Source organism: Pan paniscus, chromosome 1 (genome assembly GCF_029289425.2).
Source record: "Pan paniscus chromosome 1, NHGRI_mPanPan1-v2.0_pri, whole genome shotgun sequence".
NCBI lineage: Eukaryota > Metazoa > Chordata > Mammalia > Primates > Hominidae > Pan > Pan paniscus.
The window spans coordinates 56,144,160-56,169,019 of record NC_073249.2 but is presented as its reverse complement, the minus strand read 5'-3'; the positions used below and the strand labels follow the sequence as shown (position 1 = coordinate 56,169,019).

Sequence of the window (24,860 nt, the reverse complement as noted above, 5' to 3'; positions counted from 1 at the left end):
CAAAAGCATGGGCAACAAAAGCGAAAATGAACAAGTGGAATTATACCAAACTAAAAAAGCTGCTCAGCAAAGGAAACAATACATAGAGTGAAGAGACAACTTACAGAATGCGAAAAATGTTTGTAAACTATGTACTTGACAAAGAGTTAATGTCTAGAATATATAAGGAACACAATAGCAAACCCAAATACTCTGATTAAAAAATGATCAAAAGACCTGAATAACCATATCTCAAAAGAAGACACACAAATGTCCAGCAGGTATATGACAAAGTGCTCAATATCACTAATCATCAGGGGGATGCAAGTCAAAACCACAGTGAGATATCGCTTCCCTTCAGTTAGAATGGCTATTATCAAAAAGGCAAAAATTTAAAAATGCTGGTGAGGATGAGGAGAAGAGGGAACTCATACACAGTTGCTGGGAATGTAAATTAGTAAACACTTTTTGGATCCAAATTTGTCTCACATAAAGTATATCAAATGAAACTTGACACTGAGGAAAAAAAATCCTGATTTCAAAATAAATTTAGAAATAGAAATATTAACATATTCAATACTATGAAGTAGTCCATTCTCCCTGAACAAATTTACATGTTTATGCAAATCAAAATACCAAAGGGATTTTTTGGGGTGGGAACTAGTTAAGCTAATTACATTGTTCATATGTAAAAAAAAAAAGTAAGTGACAGGACAGTTCTTCACACAGGGTTTAATGCAACATTCATTAGGATGATGCAGAGTGAAATACTCATGCATGTGTTGAGGTGTAAAAGCAGCCCAGTGGTTGGACATGTGGGCTCTGGAGGTAGAGGGCCTAGATACACATCTTGCCTTTGCTACTTACTGACTTTGGGATCATGGGAAAATTATGAAATATTTCTGGGTTTTGTCCTAAATTTTAATCTGAATTTTAAAATAGTATTTATCTTATAGAATTGGCATGGAGATTCAGTGAATTAACACACACAGAGTGCTTAAAGCAGTGTGAATTATCAACAGCATTACTACTTCCATCTCCATCGGCATCCCAACAATGAACAAAACGGAACGTCCAGAAGTAGGCCCAAATGCATGTGGGAGTTTAGTATATAATCCAGGTGTATTGTAAAAAACTAAAGCAAGCATTACTCACCAAATGGGTGCTCAGAAACCTGACTAGCCATCTGGAAAAACATGGTAGCTACTCCTTCCTTAAATTAAACAATTCCTGACGGACCCATTACTTAAAGGTCTAAAAACTTAAGATGTACATTTTCTTAAATTACACATGTACTTACCTATGACTAAGCAATCCAAATCCTAGGTAGTTACCAAAGATAGATAAAAGCACATGTCCTTAGAAAGACTTGTACACAAATAGTCTCAGGAGCTTTATTCATGATAGCCCAAACAGGATACAACACAAGTGTCCATAAACAGGTGGCTGGATAAACTAGTCATGATATATTCATATAGTGAATGAAATACTACTCAACACTAACAGGAATGAACTACTGAACATACAACAACATGGAGGAATCTCAAAAGTGCGATGCTATGTGAAATAAGCCAGACATAAAGGACAACATACTATACTATTATGTGAAAATCTAGAAAAAGCAAAGTACAGGGATTGAAAGCAGGTCAGTGGTGAGCCAGGGATGGGAGAAGGAAATTGAATGCAAAAGAGCATGTGGTTATTTAGGGAGTAATAGAAATGTTTTATATTTTGGTAGTGGTGATTATACAACTGTATGCCTTTGTCGAAACTCCAAACTGTACATCCAATTGTATACTTAAAATGGGTGAATTTTGGGCTGGGCATGGTGGCTCATGCCTGTAATCCCAGCACTTTGGGAGGCTGAGGTGGGTGAATCACAAGGTCAGGAGTTCAAGACCAGCCTGGCCAAGATGGTGAAACCTTGTCTCTACTAAAAATACAAAAAAAATTAGCCAGGTGTGGTGGTGGGCACCTGTAATCCCAGCTACTTGGGAGGCTGAGGCAGAGAATTGCTTGAACCCGGGAGGCAGAGGTTGCAGTGAGCTGAGATTGTGCCACTGTACTCCAGCCTGGGTGATGAAGCAAAACTCCATGTCAAAAAAAAAAGTGAGAGTGAACTTTATTGTGTGCAAATTATATATTTATAAAGATGATTATTTTTTTTTAAATTAAGGCATAAAAGCTATGGCACTTTTAAAGCAGGTCTCTGATATTCTTCTATACTCCTCCCTTGAAATGATGGAGCTCTGTTCTTTTCCTTGAATCTGGTCTCTGGTTGCCTGGCCAAGATAATATGACCTTAAGAAACTGGCAGCTTCCACTTTCCCTCTTTTGAGACCGTTCCTTTTTGGAACCCAGACACTAAGCTGAGCCACATGGAAGGATCTCAGCCAACAGGTAGAATCAACTGTCAGATGCATGAGTGAAGAAGCTATTGAGATGACTCCAGTTCCAGGCACTGTCTGATTGTAACTGTGTGAGAGACCCTAAGTGAGAACTACAGCTGAGGCCAGTCTGTTTCCAGAACCGTAAAAGACAGTAATAAATGATGGTTATTTTAAGCCACGTTTTGGAGTGATTTGTTATGCAGTGTCAGATAACTAGTACAAAAGATTTGGCAGAAAATGTGGGATATTTAAATAACTTCTGAATGGGAGAAGCTTTTCTGTCCGTGACATAAAATGTATAAGCCAGGGAAATAAATATTGATAAATATATTAATAAAAATTACAGGAGGAATAAACTTTAGTGACCTATTGCACAGAATGGTGACTATATGAAATAATCATGCATTGTATGTTTTCAAATTACTAAAAGAGTAGATTTTAAATATTTTTACCACAAAAAATATATGTGATGTGTGGATTTATTAATTAGCCTGATTTAATCATTCCATATTGAAAACATATATCAAAACTCTACATCGTACCCCATAATTACATATATAATCACTTATCAATTTTTAAAAATTTAAAAATTATAAATTTTTCTGTTATAAAAATATCAGGTCTTTTTTTGTTTCTCAATCTGGGAAAAATGTTTCTTCATATACAACATGGAATTTAGTTGTTTTACTATATCATGAGCATTTAGAAATCAATGAGACAATCTAGCAAGTGTAGAAAATAGGCATAGAACATAAGTGAAAAGTAAGATAAATCAATATGGCTTTTATACATATGCACAGATTGTTATACTTATTTGTAATGCAAACTAATGCTGCAATATTACACCATTTTACCCACGATATTGGTGAAGATAAAAAGATTATCCAAATTCTCAGTGTTGTCTAAAAAGTTTTTAAACGTATTTTCCAATATATTCCTGGTGAGTGTGTAAATTGGTTCAATCTTTTTGGAGGTCACTTTTTTTTTTTTTTTTTTTTTTTTGAGAGGGAGTCCCACTCTGTCACTCAGGCCGGAGTGCAGTGGTGCGATCTCTGCTCACTGCAACCTCCGCCTCCCAAGTTGAAGTGATTCTCCTGCCTTAGCCTCCTAAATAGCTGGGATTACAGGCACCTGCCACCACGCCCAGCTAATTTTTTTGTATTTTTAGTAGAGAAGGGGTTTCACCATGTTGGCCAGGCCAGTTTCAAACTCCTGACCTCAAGTGATCCCCTGCCTTGGCCTGAAATGCAGAGATACCTTGTGTTAGATAAATAATAGTGGCTTCATGAAATAAAGGTTTTTTTTTATGTAAGTTGTAACACTTTATGCATTAGGATTAGGTTAGAGAGTCTGTACCATTTAGTCATTCAAGGATCTAGGCTTCTTTTATGTAGATTCTTTGTAGTACTGTAAGATTTCAGAGTCCTACTGCATTACCTGAATTTAGCTGCTAGATGAAGAGAGAGAATGTGTAAGACTGTCCACAGAGTTTATGGCCAGGCCTAGAAGTGACAAGTGTGTGTGTGTGTGTGAATGTGTGTGCCTGTGTGCTACATTGGTTAAATAGTGCTGGAGAGATGCTGGTGGTTATGTGGGGGTATAGAAAGATTCACTGAAAATGATCAATTAAAGCAAACTGGGGAACTGCATTTATTTTAGAGTTTCAATATTATTCAGAAAGCTTTTTTATTCCTTTCAAACAACCCTGTCAGATCTTCTCTTTGGATTTATTTTGCATTATCTAGGCAACTTGTACATGGATGTCCTTAGTCTCAGAAGTCTTCTGCTTTAACTGTTTCTGCAATTTGGAGACTTTGCATTTTTAAATAAAAAAGCACAGTAAGATATGACTCTCATTTGTGTTAGAAGAAATAAATCACAAATAAGATATGTATTAATATTTCAGACCAAGATTTTTCATAGAATAAAAACTACTTGTGTTTTTCTTGCCCTTCATGTTTCTCAAGAAATAATATACTTGGAAAAGGTACATTGAGATTTCATTTATTTCCATAATTATATTTTTGACCATTATTAAAACACATTTTGACATCTGTCTCTTAAGAATTGTTTTAATAAGAAACACAATGGTATACATTGAGTATTTGTATTTATTTGAATAAAAAGTTGGTAACATTACAGGTTTTAAAAACTTAATCCTCCCAACTATATTAAAGAAAGCAAGCAGAAAAAGTAGATCTAAAGCATCCTTAATCAAACATAATTAGGTGAACCGGTGTTAAATATTTCTTGACACTCCCTTTAATAATACCTGTGTTCCAGTTAAACAGATTTTTAAAAACTTACTTCCATACTGCCACACACTCTCATTTGTGGCTCTAAATGTGAGTATACCACCTCATATTTCGTACCAGAAAAACAGAACTCCTACTCATGAGTCAATGGCCAGATCAACTGTTTTTTCCTCTGTGGAATTATTACTGTTCCTTCATACAGATTATTTTTGACAATTAAAAAATACAAGTAGCTTTTAATAATGACAGCATCTTACAAAATTTCAAAATAAATAGCATTTTTCTCCTGCTCAAATAAAATCTCCATTTGTCACCTTTCCTTAGATCTTATGACTTGATGTTCATCAGCCCTCCTGCGATCAGCCTGACCCCACAGAGTTGGATTCTTCTCTTTTCCGTCCTGGTCTGCCACTGGCCTTCCAGGTTGCCTTAATGCCCAGATCACTTGGGTTATGCTAAAAGTATGCTACTTGATAAAAAGTTTTCTTTTATCTTGGAAATATTAATAAGCAAACCAACTCTATACATGTTACATAAAACCAGAAAACAGTGATTCTCAATTAAGGCAATGTTAGTAATTATATAGTCTGCTATACCAGGACATACATGGGTGTCCTAAATTCTCAGGTATAAGGAAGAGCCAGGATTGAGGAAACATAGAAACTTAGGTAAGAAATAATAAATAGAACAAACTATAATAATGAACAGAGCAAGGTGTAAGTTTTTATATGTATCCATAAGATTAGCAACTGAGAATCTTGGCAGAGTAATAGGACTATATATAGGGTGACTATATAATTTATTGCCAAAAGCAGGACACTTTTGAGAGTGAAAGGTTGTGCTATTAACAGGTGCCCTGCAGGATTACAGGCATAAATCAGGACTTTCTGTGGCCAACTAGCCCCAGATGAACATATGGTCACCATAAATTAAGCAGATGATGAAAGAACTAGGTGACAGCAAGTAGATCTGGACAGGTAGATAGAATTTATTTAACCTTAAAGCAAAGGTCATGGGAAAATTTTCAGAGCAAAGTAGGGAAGAGAAACGGGAACAAGGGCAGCCGGTTCTAAGCAAGGTGCATTATTAAGCCCGCTCAGTAGGTGATGGAATTTCAATCCCCTGGACAAACTGAAAAACGAGGGAGCCAAAACTTACGCTCTAGAATTACCCTACCAATGAAGTGAGGGAATTGTGGTATTAAGACTCCAACTCTTAAGAGTCATTGAGGGTTGCTGCTGAAGGAGAATTCATCTTTGTTTGTTGGAAGCTTTCTGAGGTTTTGAGAAAAAAGCCCTCAGGCCCAGAACTGCAGACGCTGGCAGCTGGAAGTCTGTGACAGAGGTATGAGTGTGTCCCCCAGAACACCAGCTATGTATTTCTATTTCTATGGTCACAGCCCAAAACAAAGTGGCCATGAAGGCTAGTTGTAGCTTGAGAAAGATAAACTATCCTAGGTAAAATGATGTTTGCTAATCATTTTTGATTGATCAATATTCCTGGGATGACACAATCTTTGCTTGTTACCTCATCTTGTCCTAGAAATTGGTCCTCATTTTAGGAGAGTTTAAAATAGACTGGTAAACATTTAAAAATATTTCAAAGAAGTTTTAAATTCAAATTTCATAATTATATAACTGAATATGAGGCAGTTTTCTTAGGTGATTCTTTAGAGTTTTAAAAGAGTTTTTTTTGTAGAAAAGCAGGGGATTGGACTAGAAGGAAATATGACAACTGTTTCAAAACACCCACATATTGAGGGGACTATGTGGGAGGCCTGTTGGGAGGCTTCTCTATTACATTTCTAAACTGATAATTTGCTTAATTCTGAGACTACTCTTAAACTCCAGTGAGAATTTGGACATTGTTTTTACTGTAGAAAAAGATTTCAAATGAAATATTTTTTATGGCCATCTCCAGTATGGTGTTATTTAATGTTACCACAGTATTTGAGACTGTTTTTTCCAGTGTAATTTTTAAAGGAAAATAGTTATATTGAGTGTAATAAGTGAATTTAGGAATTATATTCTTTTTGTTTGTTTGTTTGCAGTTTTCCTTTTCAAACCAATTTCTTTAGTGCCAGACCAGTGGTGTGGGACTTAGAAGGGTATAGGACATATTTGATCAGGAAGAGCTGGGGACAAGGACCTAGGGAAGCCCAATACAGTGAGAATATGAATTAGGCACAGATCTCATTGCTAAAACTGAGAATTCAGACATGCAAATAGAATCTAACATTTATTCAAAGGATATGTAGAAGCTAACAGGGATATGTAATTGTACAGATAAGTCAGCACCAGGTATATGCAGCCAAGGTAGAGAGAATATTTATTATACATGGAGATCCAGAATTATGGTGATTGGCAGGATGGACTCTAGCCTCAGAGCTAGAATACAGAGTTGGTCTCTTGGCCAAGGAAGAGAGTTTGGAAGAAATCATGAGTACAACTCACAGCTCCAGTTCTTTTCTTTCGACCTAGGTACAAGATAGCATGATTGGAAACCATTCCTGGAGCTGGATTTGAGCTCGGTAGTTTGGCAGAGACCCAAGGACCAGGATTGGAGCACTGGGGAATGTCAGGAAGAGCAAGACGAGCTGATGTTGAATCTTAACTCTGTCAGTATCTAGAGCTTAGGGTAGAGCTAAGTCTGGCTTTATGGATTAAATGTTCCAGCTGAGTGTAAAAGAGAATATAGCAGCAGGGAGGCACACATGCAGGTACATTTGGTTTTAGAATACTTGCCTCAAACAGCATTTCCCTAAGGATGTTTCATGGGTCACTATTCTTGTGAGATGCTCTGTGAAAGAAGAGCTTTATTCCTACAATCAGACTGGGAAATGCTACTTATCTTATCCCCTTTTTGAAGAAGCATACTGCACATTTCCATGTTAAAAGTTCTGAGAATTCCTGCAGTAAAGAAAGATTTTTCCATCTGGTTCCTGTGATATTGCCATCCTATGGAACCAGATTTCTGTGTAATACACATTGAGAGTGGCTGGATTACAGGACCCTTTTTGCAGTGGCAGTCTTTAAAGGCTGAAAGTAGCTTTGTAAAGCTTTGTAAAGACTTAAATGGGTAAAGGCTAGAAACACTCTATCAATTACATCTTGAAGAAATTGAGATTTGGTAAGTCTATTAAGAGAGGAAAACAGAGCCTGATTCAAAAACACTTTTGGGTTGTCATTAAGATAAAGGTCGTCAGAGGTAAAAGGAATAGGGCATCCTGGTTTTATTCTTTGCTAATAGAAATCAGGAAACAAAAGATACCAGCTAGATTGCATTGGTGTGGCTTTAACTAGGAGATGAACAGAAATGGAAAGAGGCAGATGTTTCAGGTGCTTCCTATTTCAGCATGTTATCTCTATTCTTTATAAGAACCAGTCTTAAGTCAACTGAGCTGAACACTGGAAGAAGACAATAACTAACGTTGAGCCTGTGTTGGGGGTGTGAATAGGGCTATCTGGAGACCTTGATCAGAGAGCACTCTCTGTTAGTGGCATTTATAATACACAATTAAGCCATTAAAACGGGATAGCACATATTCAACTAATATTTCTCTAGCATTAACCTAATATTGTTAAATTTATAGGCTGTTCTTATTAAAATTTTTGAAAATCAATGTTTCCTAGAGACATACTAGAAGAATTGTTACTGACTTACGGGATCATTGGTGTACCACGTAAGATATAAGCTGTTTTTGTTTTGACTGAATTTTTCTTTTTTAAATATAATTTGCATTATTTTGAGGATTCATTATGCTTCAATTTATCTGACTTGCATCAAGAATTATGAAAATATCAATCTCTAAAATTTTATATTTAATCAAGCCACTGTAGGAGTGTAGGTATCATGAGTTTGTCCACATATCTATATATCAATTAGATATTTATATTTGCAACAGCATCTCTCTTTCTCTATATTTACAAAATGTTATAATTTATTTTGACTAGGGAAAAGCTCCCCACTTGTTTTGTATTCAACAAAAATGATTTTGTTCTATTAGAGATATTAATCTAAATAGTCATTAATATTACTATAATAAATTCTCTATTATTTATAATCTTGGCCCAATTTTAATAAAGGCATTTTAAGTATATATATGTGGGCCTTATATATCAGATATATAGGATATATATATTAAGATATATGTATATGCACTTAAACTTTATCAGGTAATTTACAGATTTTATAGTGTTAAATTAGAAAAGAACCATCTGATTCCCTCTCTGAAGGTTATTATTTTTTAATAAAAGCACTGCACTGATGTGCATGTTTAGAATTAAATTAACTATTAAATGAGCCCAGGGAGAAGCAGCTTCTTTATTCAATATGGTTTCAAAAATCTTCATGTAAGAAAATAGGTAACTTTTGTGCCAGCATCTGAGGTGTAATTCAAGGAAATTGTTCCATAATTCAGAAATCATCCTTGCTTTAAACATGCTTCCAAAATTTGTGTTACAATGAATATCTCTAAAATCTGAACACTAAATGCTTCCAAAATTTGCAGCATTCATGATGTCTTTTATATGCTTCCATTCTTTATGTCCTTTCATTTCTCAGTGCAAACAGACAAACTAGATCAGTTTACTATCATAGAATAAAATAAAAGGGCTTTTGGAGCCATAAATTATCTTTAAGAATTTTTAAGCTTTTGGCAAATGTTCATTAACTGTACCTCCTACCAGCTCTGTGAGTAGTCACAGTAAGCATGTCATAACACCCATATTATGGAGAATAAAATTGAATAAACATTTGAAAGGAAAAAGATGGAGTACATAGCTTCTCTCCCTGTAAATATTTTCACATATATATGGAATAAAGTTGTATTTATTTAATACACTGAATTCCAAGCCTAACCTACTTTTTGCATAAAGCACTTTTATAATGTCTTGAGTTCAAAAATTTAAATTTTATTAAATTTTATGGAGCCCATCTTGTTGATAAAACTATAAACCTATCAGTTAGTTTATGCTTACTAATATTTGACAGTGAGAAGGCAGAGGGCAGAGGTGGTTGACAGCAAGGTGGAAAAGATGGGACAAGTAAAACACAGGCAGAAGATGGTTTGCAGTGAGGTAGAAACATGTATTCAGCAGAGAATCAGAGTAAGAGATGAAACATATTTCTTGGAGTTTGGACAAGGTGGGGAAGGTCAGATGTTGGACGTGGTGATCTTTGCAGTTAGTTGAGTGTGAGCAGCCCAGTGTGAGAAAAGAGAAACAGGGAATATGGCAGAGGTGGTTCCAAAGAACAAGAGTTAAAAGGAGAGCAAAAGGGAGCCAGTAATGAGGGAGAGGGAGGAGAAGGGAAAGGAGAGATTAGTGCAACTGTTAGGATTTCAGAATTTTCTGATTTGTATTGTGTTATATAATTTTCTCATCACTCCCACTTCAAGAAAAGACAAAGAAAGATCCGTGCCCTCGCCTTTTGTTGTTGTTGGGTGGGAGGGGGTTCGATTTATGTTTTTTCTTATGACACATCCATGCTGAGGCAGGCCTTGCATTAGTCCAATCGTGAGCATTTTGAATTTGTAAGTTCAGAGAGCCAAAGAAACTCATGCATGAAATTTCAGCCTGGAGATTAGATTTTCCTCCAACCTCCAAAGCCTTCTCAAATTGTAAGAAATCGAATGACTTCTGAAATGGGAAGTAGAGAATGACACTTGAGGATTTTGGATTTTTTTTTTTTTTCTTTGCACGTTCCTCTGGGGAGAGAGCTGCAGTTGTGAGCATGCCAATTAAGTCAGTATCAGAACACCTAATGGAGGTCTCATTCTCAGGAAATGGGACAATCTTGTGGAGAGTATAATATCAGCAGAACAACAGGAAAAAATGAATTTTAGTTAGAATACCCTCACTGGAATGTAATAGAGGAAGGAAGTCTCAGAGTTGAAAAAATGCCAGGAATTTAGTAAGAGTCTCCCAGTGTCCCTCACTGGGGATTTTTGTGACCTCAAAGACACAGAGAGCTTTCATTATGTGCCAGAATGCCTGATGGTCCAAGAATTCTTACAGAGCAACATAGAGAGTTGAGAATTTGGTGACGAATGAGGGTAGAATTAAGAATGCAAAAGTTTTATCAGTGTGACAGGCGCATTAATGGAGGACAGAGATAGGCCAATTTCTCCTCTCCTACTTCAGGACTTACAGGAGCCAGCTTTGGGTTTGGGTTGCAACAGTAGCTATTGATTAGGTATAGGAAATGAGAGACAGAGAGAAAGAGAGAACTCAAAGATCACTCATAGTTTTGAGCATTGCAAATGAGGATAATAGTATCGCCAGTTATAACACACAGAAGACAAGAAAACACTTTGTTGAAGAAGGGTGATTTTGATGTTGGATAGATTGCTTTTGAAATTCTGGTTGACCTTCAAGGGGGAGCTCTCAGGCAAGTCAAATTTGGAAATTGATGAAAAAAATTAAAGCTAGAACTCTCATAAATGAGATTCTTGGAACTAGGTATAAGATCACCAGAGAGGGACTGAGGGACAAAGGTGGAAGAGACTGAACATAAGAACTTTGGGAAGAGCTGCCTTCAGGATACCACTAAGGGAGTGAAAAGAAAAGCTACAGAGCAGGAGAAGATAATTATAACATGTGTAACTGACAACAGATTCTTATCCAAAATATATAAAATACTCCTAGGAATCAATAAGAAAACTACAGTAAACCCGATAGAAAAAGGGGCAAAAGTCTTCAGCACATTACAAATGGTATGTTTGTATAATGGATTTGGATCCATTAATTGGATCCACATGGCCAATTAATATATGAAAAGATATGTGACTTCATCAGCCATTAGGAAAATAAAGATTAAAACTGCAATGAGCTAAAACAGAATGGAAAAAAGAATATACCAAATGTTAGAAAAGATGTGAAAAAATAGAACTCTCATACAGTGTTGTAAATTGTCATAGTCATGTTGGAAAACTGTTTTACTCCCTTTCCTATAGCTGAATATATGCACATCCTATGACCTGGCAGCTCCTTATTTGTATATATACAAGATAAATATGTTCATGTTCACCAAAAACCATGTTATGTTTTTAGTGGCACCATTCAAGTTGAAAATTATCCAACTTCCCATAAACAGTAAAATGGGCAAATAATTTTTGATCTATTCATACAATAAAATATTTTACAGCACTGATAATGAACAACTATTGCAATACCTTCTCCTACTAATGTGTCTCAGAAATGTAAGATCGAGGGAAAGAAGTAGGTAGAAAAAAGTATATCTTGTATATATTTTTAAAATTAAACACAAAAACAGGGAAAATAAATCTACGGTGACTGGTGGTGAAGCTAGTTGCCCTTGAGAGGAAGAGTGACTAAGAAGAAATATGGGAGCAGAAAGAGGCAGATGTTTGTGTTATGCTGCTCTTTTATTTTGTTGAGTGTGTTCTGGTTATTCAGGTGGGTTTGGTTTTGGAAAATCCATTGAGCTCTACTCTTATGATTTGTGTAATTTTCTGATGTATGTTTTATTTGAACAAAAAGTTATTGTGTGATTCCCAGCAACATAAACATAAGAATTAGGAAACGGTACATAGAAAAAAAATCCTAGTTTCCTTTTAAAAACTGATAGCGGAAAACATTTCTTTTAAAAATGATAGTAGAAAACATGTATTCTCATTCACTCATTCTTTACATAATAAAAACAAATTGAATAAATGTGATATGATTTTCCCCTCCAAACTCTGGGAAAGTTTGGTGACATTATATGAAAATGGAGTCAGCCTTCTCTATGTGTGAGTTCTGCATTCACAGTTTCAACCAACCACAGATTGAAAATATTTGAAAAAAATATTGTGTATATACTGAACATGTGCAGACTTTTCTTGCCATTATTTTCTGAATAATACAGTATAACTATATAGCATTTACATTGTATTAGGTATTATACATAATAGGCACATATTTAAAGAATATGAGAGGATATGCATAGGTTATATGCAAATACCATGCCATTTTATAACAGGGACTTAAACATCCACAGAGTCAGGTATCTGTGGGAGGTCCTGCAACCAATCCCACATGAGTACTGAAGGACAACTATACCTGAATACGAAAGCAGGGTATTCCATAGTGTGACTCAAAATTCACTGTGTATATTTTTAGGCTATAGTTGACACATACATTTTATTAAGGAATTTAATGGAAACATTAGGTAATGAACTGGTTAGACAGAAGATTAAAATGTGAATTACAGTAATCCCTCCTTACCACAGGGAATAGATTCCAAGACTAGTGGCTATCTACAACCACGAATTGGTACCAAGCCCTATACATACTATGTCTTTTTCCTTGCATACATGCATACATACATACATGCCTATGATACAGTTTAATTTACAAATTAGGTACCGTAAGAGAGTAACAATAATAACTGATCCATTATAACACTATACTGTAATAAAAGTTGTGTGAATGTGGTCTTTCTCTCTCTCAAAATATCTTGTGCTGTACCCTGGGTAACTGAAACCACAGAAAACAAAACTTCAGATAAAGAGGGGACTACTGTGGAATTTTCTGTGGGCAGTAAAATTTAATTGAAAATTGTTTCTGAATTTACTAGCCCTGTGTAGACATGGTCATGTCACTTGATGCTGCCAGGTTTCCACTACTAACATGTCTTAAAGTAATTCTTGGTTATTTTTGGTGTATAATTCACATATTCAACTTCAGAACCTATGAGATTCCCAATTTTGTTCCTAAAAACTCTATATGCACACATCATAATCCTGGGTTGTCCCTAGCTTGGCCAGGAAAATACTTATAGAAATCCATTTGGAGGATAGGTGCTCTAAGTACCTGAATTTACATCTCATGAGGAGAATTGCTGTGTACAATCATCTACATCATTGAGTCTCCTTAAGACAATCTGTGTTTCCTGAGCTAAAGGAAACTCACTGTACCAGATTCCCTCCTCAGATCAGACAAAAGAAGGCTTGGCAAGTAATGAAAAGCATTGCACAGCTTACTTCTTTAATAAAACCTTAGAAGTGGTGAACAAGTTCTTAAAAGAACTATTCCTTGATAGATGCTGTTATGGTTTGAGTGTCCCTGCCAAAATTCATGTTGCAGTTTAATTGTCAATGTAATGAAGTTGGGATTGCCAATGCAAGAGGTGGTTGCGTCATGGGAGTTTGCCCTCATGAATGGATTAACGCAGTTCTCAGGAGACTGGGCTAATTCTTCAGGGAATGGATTAGTTCCTACAAGAGCGGGATGCTATAAAGCACGGTTGCCTTTATGTTTTTCTGTTCCATTTTGCACACTCCTACTTCCCCTTCCACTCTCTGCCATGAGTTGAAGCAGCATGAGGTACTCACCAGATAGGCTGCCTGATCTTGGAATTCCCAGACTTCAGAACTGTGAGCCAAATAATCTTCTTTTTTTAAAAAATTACCCAGTCTCAAGTACTCTATTGTAGCAGCAGAAAATGGACTAGGACAGATTAATTAGGTACTATAGCTCTTTTATGATGTAAGTTCCCAGGTTATAAATGTTTTAATAATCCGGAATCATATTTAGAAAGAAGAATATCCATTTCTTTCCATGAAAAAGAACCAGGTTGTTTACATACATACATACATACATATATATATGTGTGTGTGTATATGTGTATATATGTGTGTGTGTATATATATGTGTGTTTACATATATATGTGATCATCTTTATATATTCTCTGATTCACAGGCTTGCACAAACCTGTAAGCTCAAAATTTTTAAGTTATTTCTCCTTCAGTGAGAATTACTATTTAACCTTTTTGCTTATGTTGTCTGTTGAATTTTTAAGACATGAGAAAAAATAGGCATTAATAAAATTTAAGTAATGCCCACTTCTTAGTTGCCATCCTTTTTAAAGGAAGCAGTATAAATTTCTAGTTGAAAAAATAACATTTTAAGAAATAAAAGAGTTGAATTTTGTCCTCTTTTATAGCTTTGCTATTTAGAAATGATTGTTTTGTTAGTTATGCCTCCTGCTGAATCATTTCTGATGTGTCTGTTCCTTGGTTAGCTCACAGACCTGACAGCCTCATTAGTTCTTGATGGTCTGCTTTCTTGAACGTGGTTACCATCAGTTCCCTATTGGGATTAAAGTAATTTTTATCTCTGAAAATCTGTCTAGCATACACAGATCCTCCTGCAGACATCTATGATTTTCAGTAACTACTTTCATAGCCTGTAGGAGTGGCACGCACAATCATGAACATGACTTTCCTTCCCTCCCTCCCTTCTTCTCCCCTTCCCTGTTTCTTTCTCTGTAATAACCATAGATCTTTATATGTTCAAATTAGTCAGTTAACATTTGCTATTTTGAAGCAATAAAGCAACAGAAAGCCCTAATGATTTTTCTTCCCAGTATTCATTTATACATCCCCTCTACCTCTTTCAAAACAGAGCCCAGATTTTGTTCATGTATTTTCTTCTCCACACAAGCTTCAGAGGAAGTTGCTTAATCTCCACCCACTGAGTGGTGGGTACGCTTGTGCTCAAACCAGTTGTTGCCCCATTTCCCTTGCTGGTGATGATTTTAGACATTGACCAATGAAATCAGAGGTGAGGCCTGCTGGGGAGTTTCTGGGGATGCTTTTTCATTGCTAAGAATTGTCTTTTTCTTTTGCATGTTATTGTGTCTGAATGTTTGGGCAGGGATTGCTGTGGATGTACAGTATTTTCTTTGTGGGAGGAACCAGCCTGAGGATCAAGTTAACCAATTCAGAAGTCAGAGTGGCAAGTTGATGAGGATCTGGTCCTTGATAACATTATTGAGCCATTGAATTAACTGGTCCTATAGTCACCACACTTCTGGACTTTTTTTAATTTGATGTAACAAAATTTGTTTTTATTTAAACTACTTTTCACTGTGTTTCTTCCAATTGCTGGGAAAGCTTGGTTCCATCCCAGTGCTCCTTGCTAGTGTGTCAGCTTGGATGATCACATGCTCTTTCAGAGCTCCACTCCCCTCCTCTGTGTCTTCTGACAAGTTTGTTGAGAGGATTAAATAACATAATAATAAAAAGAAATATTTATTGGTCCTTACTATATTCAGCACTGTGCTAAATGCTTTGTATATTTCAACTAATTAATGAGTATGCAAAGGCTCAGAACTGTGCCCATGCTTGTTGATGAGGGAAAGTAGTTTTTCCTCTTTCTTCCCCATTCATTAATGTATTTGGTTTCATGGAGAGAATAAATGTGGGACATGTTCTTTTTTTTAATAATTAATATTATAGGTAGAAAAGAGCTGTTTTGGTCTATTATATATCACAGTGAATAATATTAGAAAATATATAACTTCTAAATTGGGTAATAAACTAAACTATGACTTGAGAAAAAAATCAGAAAATAATGTTGGGAAGTAGGGGATCAATTTTGGAATATCTTGAAAACTAGGCAAAGTAGACAGGACCTGATACAATATAAACTAAGGGACCACTGGAGGTTTTCATTTCAGGAAGTAACATGATAAAAGTGGTGCTTAACGTCAGAGGGTAGATAAAAACTTAAGTTGCATGAATTGATTAGGAAGCTGTATCAATATAATCCGGATAGAAGATGATAAAGTCTAGATTAAATTTCTAATCAACTCTCATTTGCTCAAAATTCAAAAAGCAGAAAGCCCCAGTAAAAAACACTTTGTACATTTTAGTGCAAGGACTATTGATGTTCCCAATAATTACTGAAGGAATTCAGGATGCTTAAGTGACTTCTATCATAGGGATAGAACAATTTATGTTCAGTCCTCTTTGAAGTTTTGTATATTTTAAGAAATAATCCTATATCATACAAATTTTAACCTACTTAGTATTTATAACAATTATCAGGTAGATTATTGAAACAGGAACACCCCGTTTCCTTTCACTGGACAAATGGGGAGTGATTTCATTATATTTACAAATTAAACGGTCTCTGTATCTGCTGATTTAGAAAACTTACAGGTAATTTACTAAGCATTTTTATACTTTTTTAAGAAAAGATTTTTCTTCTGGGTCTATTTATTTGATCTAGTGGTAAATATTCCTTGCCATATCAGAGGAGAAAACAGGCCCACATATTTCAGGTGACATTTTCTCTGGTTAGTGGAAAGTAGAATTGTGGATAGAAAATACCTAGAAAAAAGCTATCTGTGTCAGATAACAACAGAGTGGTTTAAAAGAACAAGCCCCAGCAAATCATAGACTGAAAGAACAAAAAAAGAAACAAGAAAGAGATAATGACATGCCACAGAACAGAGGACACCAAGACCAAGGCTGGGCAACTCATTACAAGTACAGACATAAAACCTCCATTGGGTACAAGGTCAAAAACAGAATTGTCACTTAGGACCTCAATTTCAGGAAACAAATCATATGTGGCCTAGACGTTGTCATGAAAGGTTATTTCTGGGCTTCTCATCAGATTTTTTATTGTATTTTTTGATTGATTGTCTTGGATGTATAAAACAACAATAGAAAACCAGGCAAAATTACTGGCTATGTATTTAAATATAATAGGATTTAGACTCCAGCATTTTGAATCCTATAGAGCTTTTTATACCCCAACACAGACCATTGTAACTGGAGTTTTAAAAGTTATGCAGAATTTAGAAAAAAACACACATTAATAGAAAAACGAACACATTCTCTCTTTATTCTATCTTCCTTTCTTATGTCTTTTATAAGCAAATGTTAAATGATATCCAGGCCTTTTTGATTCCCAGATTTTGGGAGTGAGATCTTTAAATTGTCAAGATGCATGCTGAGGTCAATAAAAGACTGAAAGACTTTGTTATTTTGGAACACTCTTTTCTAATTCATTAACCCTAAGTTTAAATGGCATGGCATTCATATTTTTAGAATTTTTTGAATAATATGCTATTGATCAACCAAATTTTAACCCATTATATAAATATTAAGATCCCCTTGCATGTGACAAGCAAGATAAATACTGCCCTATTCTTTTAGAATTTATAGCAAAGATAGTTTTCTTCTTTCATTTTTTTTTCTGGTTCTAAAGCCCATATTCCTTTCTCTGATTTTGTTTTAAATCCCTCAGCTTTATTAAGGTATAATTAACAAATAATAATTGAATATATTTAAGGCACACAACATGACTTTATATACAAATACATTATATATTGATTAACACAATGAAATTAATACATCCTTCACCACACTAGTAAACATTGTGTGTGTGTGTGTGTGTGTGGAGAACACTTAAGATCTGCTCTGTAAGCAAATTTCAAGTAAATAATACAGTGTTATTAACTAGAGCTACTATGCTGTGCATTAGAATTTTCTCATCTTATAATTGAAAGTTTGTACTTTTGACCAACCCCAAACCATTCATCTCCTTCATTATTCCAGCCCCTGGCAACCACCATTCTACTCTTTGCTTCTGTGAGTTTGAGGTTTTTAGATTTCACTTGTAAGTGAGATCATAAGTATTTATTTTTTCTGTGTCTGGCTTATTTCACTTAGCGTAATTTCCTCCAGGTTCATTCGTGTTGAAAATGGCAGGATTTTCTTCTTTTGTAAGGCTAAATAATATTCTATTGTGTGTGTTTATATACACATTTGCTTATCCATTCTTCTGTCAACAGACACTTAGGTTGTTTCCATATCTTGACTATTATGATTAATGCTGCAATGGACATAGGGGTGCCGATACCTCCTCAAGATTTTATTTTCTGTGGGGGATACATATACCCAGAAGTGAGATTATTGGATCATGTGGTCATTCTATTTTTACTTTATCGAGGAAACGCCATACTATTTTCCATGATGGCTGTAACAATTTACATTCCCACCAACAGTACACAGGGTTCCCTTTCTCCACATCCTTGCTAACACTTGTTATCTCCTGTCTTTTTGCTATTAGCCATCTTAATAAATGTGACAGAATATTTCATGGTGGTTTTGATGTGCATTCTCATGATGATTACTAATGTTGAGCACCTTTGCATGTATCTCTTGGCCAATTTTATGTCTGCTTTGGAAAAATGTCTGCTAAAGTCTTAGTCTTTCTGTGCTACAATGACAGAACTACAGACTGCCTAATTTAGAAAGAAAATAAATTGACTTTTTACAGTTCTGAAAATTGGGAAGTCCAAGTTAAAGGCACCAGCATTTGGTATCTGATGAGGGCTTTCTTGCTGTGTCCTCACATTGCAGAAGAATAGAAAAGCAAAAAATGCCAAATGCTGTGTGAAGTCCTTTTTAAAAAGCCTTACTCTCCTATTCATGAGAGCTCTACCTCCTAAAGGTCCAACCTGTTTATATTATTATATTTGTGATTAAATTTCAACACATGAATTTTGGACAACATTCAGAACAAAATTATGTTATTTTGTATATTTTTCTATTGAGTTGTGTGAGCTCTTTCCTTGGTTCCTTCCAAGAATTTTGTGGTTTCAGGTCTTACATTTAAGGCTTTAATCCATTTCTGATTAATTTTTGTGTATGATATAAGAAAAGGGTCCAGTTTTATTCGTATGTGTGTGTATATCTAGTCTTCCCACCACCATTTAATAAAAAGATTATCTTTCTCCATTGTGTATTCATGGTGCCCTTGTCAAAAATTAGTACACCTTATATGCCTGGGTATATTTTTGGGATTTCTACTCTGTTCTGTTAGTCTGTGTTTATTTTTATGCCATTGCCATGTTGTTTTGATACTATACCTTTGTAATGTAGTTTTAAATTAGGAAGTGTATTGCCTCTAGCTTTGTTCTTTCTCAAGATTATTTTGGTTATTTGAGGTCTTTTGTGATTCCATGCATATTTTAGAGTTATTTTCTTTTATTTCTGTGAAAAAATGCCACTAGAATTTTGATAGGAGTTATATCAAATCTGTAAATCGCTTTGGGTAGTATGGGTATTTTAACAATATTACTTTTTCCCATTTATGAACAGAGGATATCTTTCCATTTATTTGTGTCTTCCTCAATTTCTTTTTTTGTCTTTTAGTTTTCAGTGCACAGATTTTTTACCTCTTTGGTTAAATTTATTTCTAAGTATGCTGTTATTTTGGATACTGCTATAAATGGGATTGTTTTCTTAATTTTCAGAGTGTTTTTTGTTAATGTATAGAAACAATACTGGCTTTTGTATGTTGATTGATATTGTATCCTGTAACTTTACTGAAGTTATTTGTAAGTCCTGATGTTTTTATTGGTGGAGTCTTCAGAATTTTCTCTCTATAAAATCATGTTATCTGCAGAGACAACTTTACTTCTTCCTTTCTGATTTTGATGCCTTTCATTTATTTTTCATTTTTCATTTTTTTTATTATACTTGAAGTTCTGGGATATTTGTGCAGAACGTGCAGCTTTGTTACATAAGTATACATGTGTCATGGTGGTTTACTGCACCCACCAACCCATCATCTACATTAGGTATTTCTCCTAATGCTATCTCTCCCCTTGCTCCTCACCCCCCAACAGGCCCTGGTGTGTGATGTTCCCCCTCCCTGTGTCCATATGTTCTCATTGTTCAACTCCCACTTACGAGTAAGAACACGCAGTGTTTGGTTTTCTGTTCCTGTGTCAGCTTGCTGAGAATGATGGTTTCCAGCTTCATCCATGTCCCTGCAAAGGACATGAGCTCATTCTTTTTTTATGGCTGCATAGTATTCCATGGTGTATATGTGCCACATTTTCTTTATCCAGTCTATCATTGATTGGCATTTTGGCTGGATACAAGTTTTTGCTATTATGAATAGTGCTGCAATAAACGTGTGTTCATGTGTCTTTATAGTAGAATGATTTATAATCCTTTGGGTATATACCCAGTAATGGAATTGCAGGGTCAAATGGTATTTCTAGTTCTAGATCCTTGAGGAATCGCCACACTGTCTTCCACAATGGTTGAACTAACTTACACTCCCAGCAACACTGTAAAAGCATTCCTATTTCTTCACATCCTCTCCAGCATCTGTTGTTTCCTGACTTCCTAATGATTGCCATTCTAACTGGCATGAGACAAAATCTCATTGTGGTTTTGATGTGCATTTCTCTGATGACCAATGATGATGAGCTTTTTTTTTTTCATGTTTGTTGGCCACATAAATGTCTTCTTTTGAAAAGTGTCTATTAATATTCCTCACCCACTTTTTAATGGGGTTGTTTGTTTTTTTCTTGTAAATTTGTTTAAGTTCCTTTTAGATTCTGGATAATAGACCTTTGTCAGATAGGTAGATTGCAAAATTTTTCTCCCACTCTGTAGGTTGCCTGTTCACTCTGATGATAGTTTCTTTGCTGTGCAGAAGCTCTTTAGTTTAATTAGATCCCATATGTCAATTCTGGCTTTTGTTGCAATTGCTTTTGGTGTTTTAGTCATGAAGTCTTCGCCCATGCCTATGTCCTGAATGGCATTGCCTAGGTTTTCTTCTAGGTTTTTATGGTTTTTAGGTCTTACATTTAAATATCTAATCCATCTTGAGTTAATTTTTGTATGAAGTGTAAAGAAGGGGTCCAGTTTCAGTTTTCTGCATATTGCTGGCACGTTTTCCTAACACCATTTATTAAATAGGGAATCCTTTCCCCATTGCTTGTTTTTGTCAGGTTTATCAAAGATCAGATGGTTGTAAATGGTTTTATTTCTGAGGCCTTTGTTCTGTTCCATTGGTCTATATATCTGTTTTGGTAACAGTGCATGCTGTTTTGATTACTGTAGCTTTGTAGTATAGTTTGATGTCAGGTAGCATGATGCCTCCAGCTTTGTTCTTTTTGCTTAGGATTGTCTTGGCTATATGGGCCTTTTTTGGTTCCTTATAAACTTTAAAGTAGTTTTTTCTAATTCTGTGAAGAAAGTCAATGGTAGCTTGATGGGAATAGTATTGAATCTATAAATTACTTTGGGCAGTATGATTATTTTCACGATATTGATTCTTTCTATCCATGAGCATGGAATGCTTTTCCATTTGTTTGCATCCTTTCTTATTTCCTTGAGCAGTTATTTGTACTTCTCCTTGAAGAAGTTCTTCACATCCTTTGTAACTTGTATTCCTAGATATGTTATTCTCTTTGTAGCAATTGTGAATGGGACTTCACTCATGATTTGGGTCTCTGTTTGTCTACTATTAGTGTATAGAAATGCTTGTCATTTTTGCACATTGATTTGGTATCCTGAGACTTTGCTGAAGTTGCTTATCAGCTTAAGGAGATTTTGGGCTGAGAAGATGGGGTTTTCTAAATATACAATCATGTCGTCTGCAGAGAAAATTTGAGCTCCTCTCTTCCTTTTTGAATTCCCTTTATTTCTTTCTCTTGCCTGATTGCCCTGACCAGAACTTCCAATGCTATGTTGAATAGGAGTGGTGAGAGAGGACATCCTTGTCTTGTGCCAGTTTTCATTGGGAAGGCTTTCAGCTTTTGCCTATTCAGTATGATATTGGCTCTTGGTTTGTCATAAATAGCTCTTATTATTTTGAGATATGTTCAATCAATACCTAGTTTTTTGAGTGTTCTTAGCATAAAGGGGTGTTGAATTTTATCAAGTCCTTTTTGCATCTATTGAGATAATCATGTGGTTTTTGTCATTGGTTCTGTTTATATAATGGATTACATTTATTGATTTGTGTATGTTGAACCAGCCTTGCATCCCAGGGATGAAGCCCACATGGTGGATAAGCTTTTTGATGTGTTGCTGGATTCGGTTTGCCAGTATTTTATTGAGGATTTTTGCACGGATGTTCATCAGGGATATTGGCATGAAATGTTGTTGTTGTTGTTGTTGTTGTTGTGTTTCTGCCAGGTTTTGGTATCAGGGTGATGTTAGCCTCATAAAATGAGTTAGAGAGGAGTCCCTCTTTTTGGATTGTTGGAATAGTTTCAGAAAGAATGGTACCAGCTCCTCTTTGTACTTCTGGTAGAATTCAGCTGTGAATCCATCTGGTCCTGGGCTTTTTTTGGTTGGTAGGCTATTAATTACTGCCTCCATTTCAAAACTTGTTATTTGTCTATTCAGGGATCTGACTTCTTCCTGGTTTAGTCTTAGGAGGGTGTATGTGTCCAGGAATTTATGCATTTCTGCTAGATTTTCTAGTTTATTTGCATAGAGGTGCTTATAGTATTCTCTGATGGCAGTTCATATTTCTGTGGGATCAGTGGTGATATATCTCCTTCATCATTTTTTATTGTGTCTATTTGATTCTTCTCTCTTTTCTTCTTTATTAGTTTTGCTAGCAGTCTATTCTGTTAATTTTTTCAAAACACCAGCTCTTGGATTCATTGATTTTTTTTTTGAAGAGATTTTCATTTCTCTATATCCTTCATTTCTGCTCTGATCTTAGTTATCTCTTGTCTTCTACTAGCTTTTGAATTTGTTTGCTCTTGCTTCTCTAGTTCTTTGAATTGTGATGTTTAGATTTTTCCTGTTTTCTGATGTGAGCATTTGGTGCTATAAATTTCTCTCTAAACACTGCTTTAGCCTGGTACATTGTGTCTTTGTTCTCATTGGTTTCAAAGAACTTCTTAATTCATGCCTTAATTTTGTCATTTACCCAGTAGTCATTCAGGAGCAGGTTGTTCATTTTCCATGTAATTGTACAGTTTTGAGTGTTTCTTAATCCTGAGTTCTAACTTGATTGCACTGTGGTTTGAGAGACTGTTTGTTATGATTTCTGTACTTTTGCATTTGCTGCGGAGTGTTTTACTTCCAATTATGTGCTCAGTTTTAGAGTAAGTGCTATGTGGTGCTGAGAAGAACATATATTCTGTTGATTTGGAGTGGAGAGTTCTGTAGATGTCTATTAGGTCTGCTTGGTCCAGAGCTGAATTCAAGTCCTGAATATCCTTGTTAATTTTGTGCCTCATTGATCTGTCTAATATTGACAGTGGGGTGTTAACGTCTCCCACTATTATTGTGTGGGAGTCTAAGTCTCTTTTTAGGTCTCTAAGAACTTGCTTTATGGATCTGGGTGCTCCTGTATTCAGTGCATGTATATTTAGGATAGTTAGCTCTTCTTGTTGCATTGATCCCTTCACCATTATGTAATGCCCTTCTTTGTCTTTTTTGATCTTTGTTGGTTTAAAGTCCATTTTATCAGTGACTAGGATTGCAATCCCTGCTTTTATTTTGCTTTCCATTTGTTTGGTATATCTTCCTCCATGCCTTTATTTTGAGCCTGTGTGTATCTTTGCACATGACATGGGTCTCCTGAATACAACACACCAATGGGTCTTGACTCTTTATCCTGTTTGCCAGTCTGTGTCTTTTAATTGGGGCATTTAGCCCATTCACATTTAAGGTTAATATTGTTATGTGTGAATTTGTTACTGTCATTATGATGCTAACTGGTTATTTTGCCCATTAGTTGATGCAGTTTCTTCATAGTTTCGATGGTCTTTACAGTTTCGTATGTTCTTTGCAGTGGCTGGTACCAGTTTTTCCTTTCCATATTTAGTGCTTCCTTCAGGAGCTCTTGGAAGGCAGGCTGGTGGTGAAAAAATCCCTCAGCATTTGCTTGTCTGTAAAGTATTTCTTTTCTCCTTCACTTATGAAGCTTAGATTGGCTGGATATGAAATTCTGGGTTGAAAATTCTTTAAGAATGTTGTATATTGGCCCCCACCCTCTTCTGGCTTGTAGGGTGTCTGCAGAGAGATCTGCGGTTAGTCTGATGGGCTTCCCTTTGTGGGTGACCTGTCCTTTCTCTCTGGCTGCCTTTAACATTTTTTCCTTTTTTTCAGCCTTGGTGAATCTGATGATTATGTGTCTTTCGGGTTGCTCTTCTCAGGGAGTTTCTTAGTGGTGTTCTCTGTATTTCCTGAATTTGAATGTTGGCCTGCCTTGCTAGGTTGGGGAAGTTCTCCTGGATAATATCCTGAAGTGTGTTTTCCAATTTGGTTCTGTTCTCACTGTCACTTTCATGTACACCAATCAAATGTAGGTTTGGTCTTTTTACATAGTCCCATATTTCTTCAAGGCTTTGTTTATTTCTTTTCATTCTTTTTTCTCTAATCTTGTCTTCATGCTTTGTTTCATTAAGTTGGTCTTCAATTTCTGATATCCTTTCTTCTGCTTGATCAATTGGCTATTGATTGTTTTGTATGCTTCACAAAGTTCTTGTGCTGTGTTTTTCAGCTCCATCAGGTCATTTATGTTCTTTTCTAAACTGATTATTCTAGTTAGCACTTCCTGTAACCTTTTATTAAGGTTCTTAGCTTGCTTGCATTGGGTTAGAGTATGCTCCTTTAGCTCGGAGTAGTTTGTTATTACCCACCTTCTGAAGCCTACTTCTGTC

General features: G+C 35.6%; 1 long non-coding RNA gene across 1 annotated transcript in view; it reads left to right on the top strand.

The window, feature by feature from the left end:
* LOC134728762 (uncharacterized) overlaps positions 1-24,860 on the top strand; it is a 309,900-nt gene that overhangs the window by 31,071 nt on the left and 253,969 nt on the right. The window lies entirely within an intron of this gene.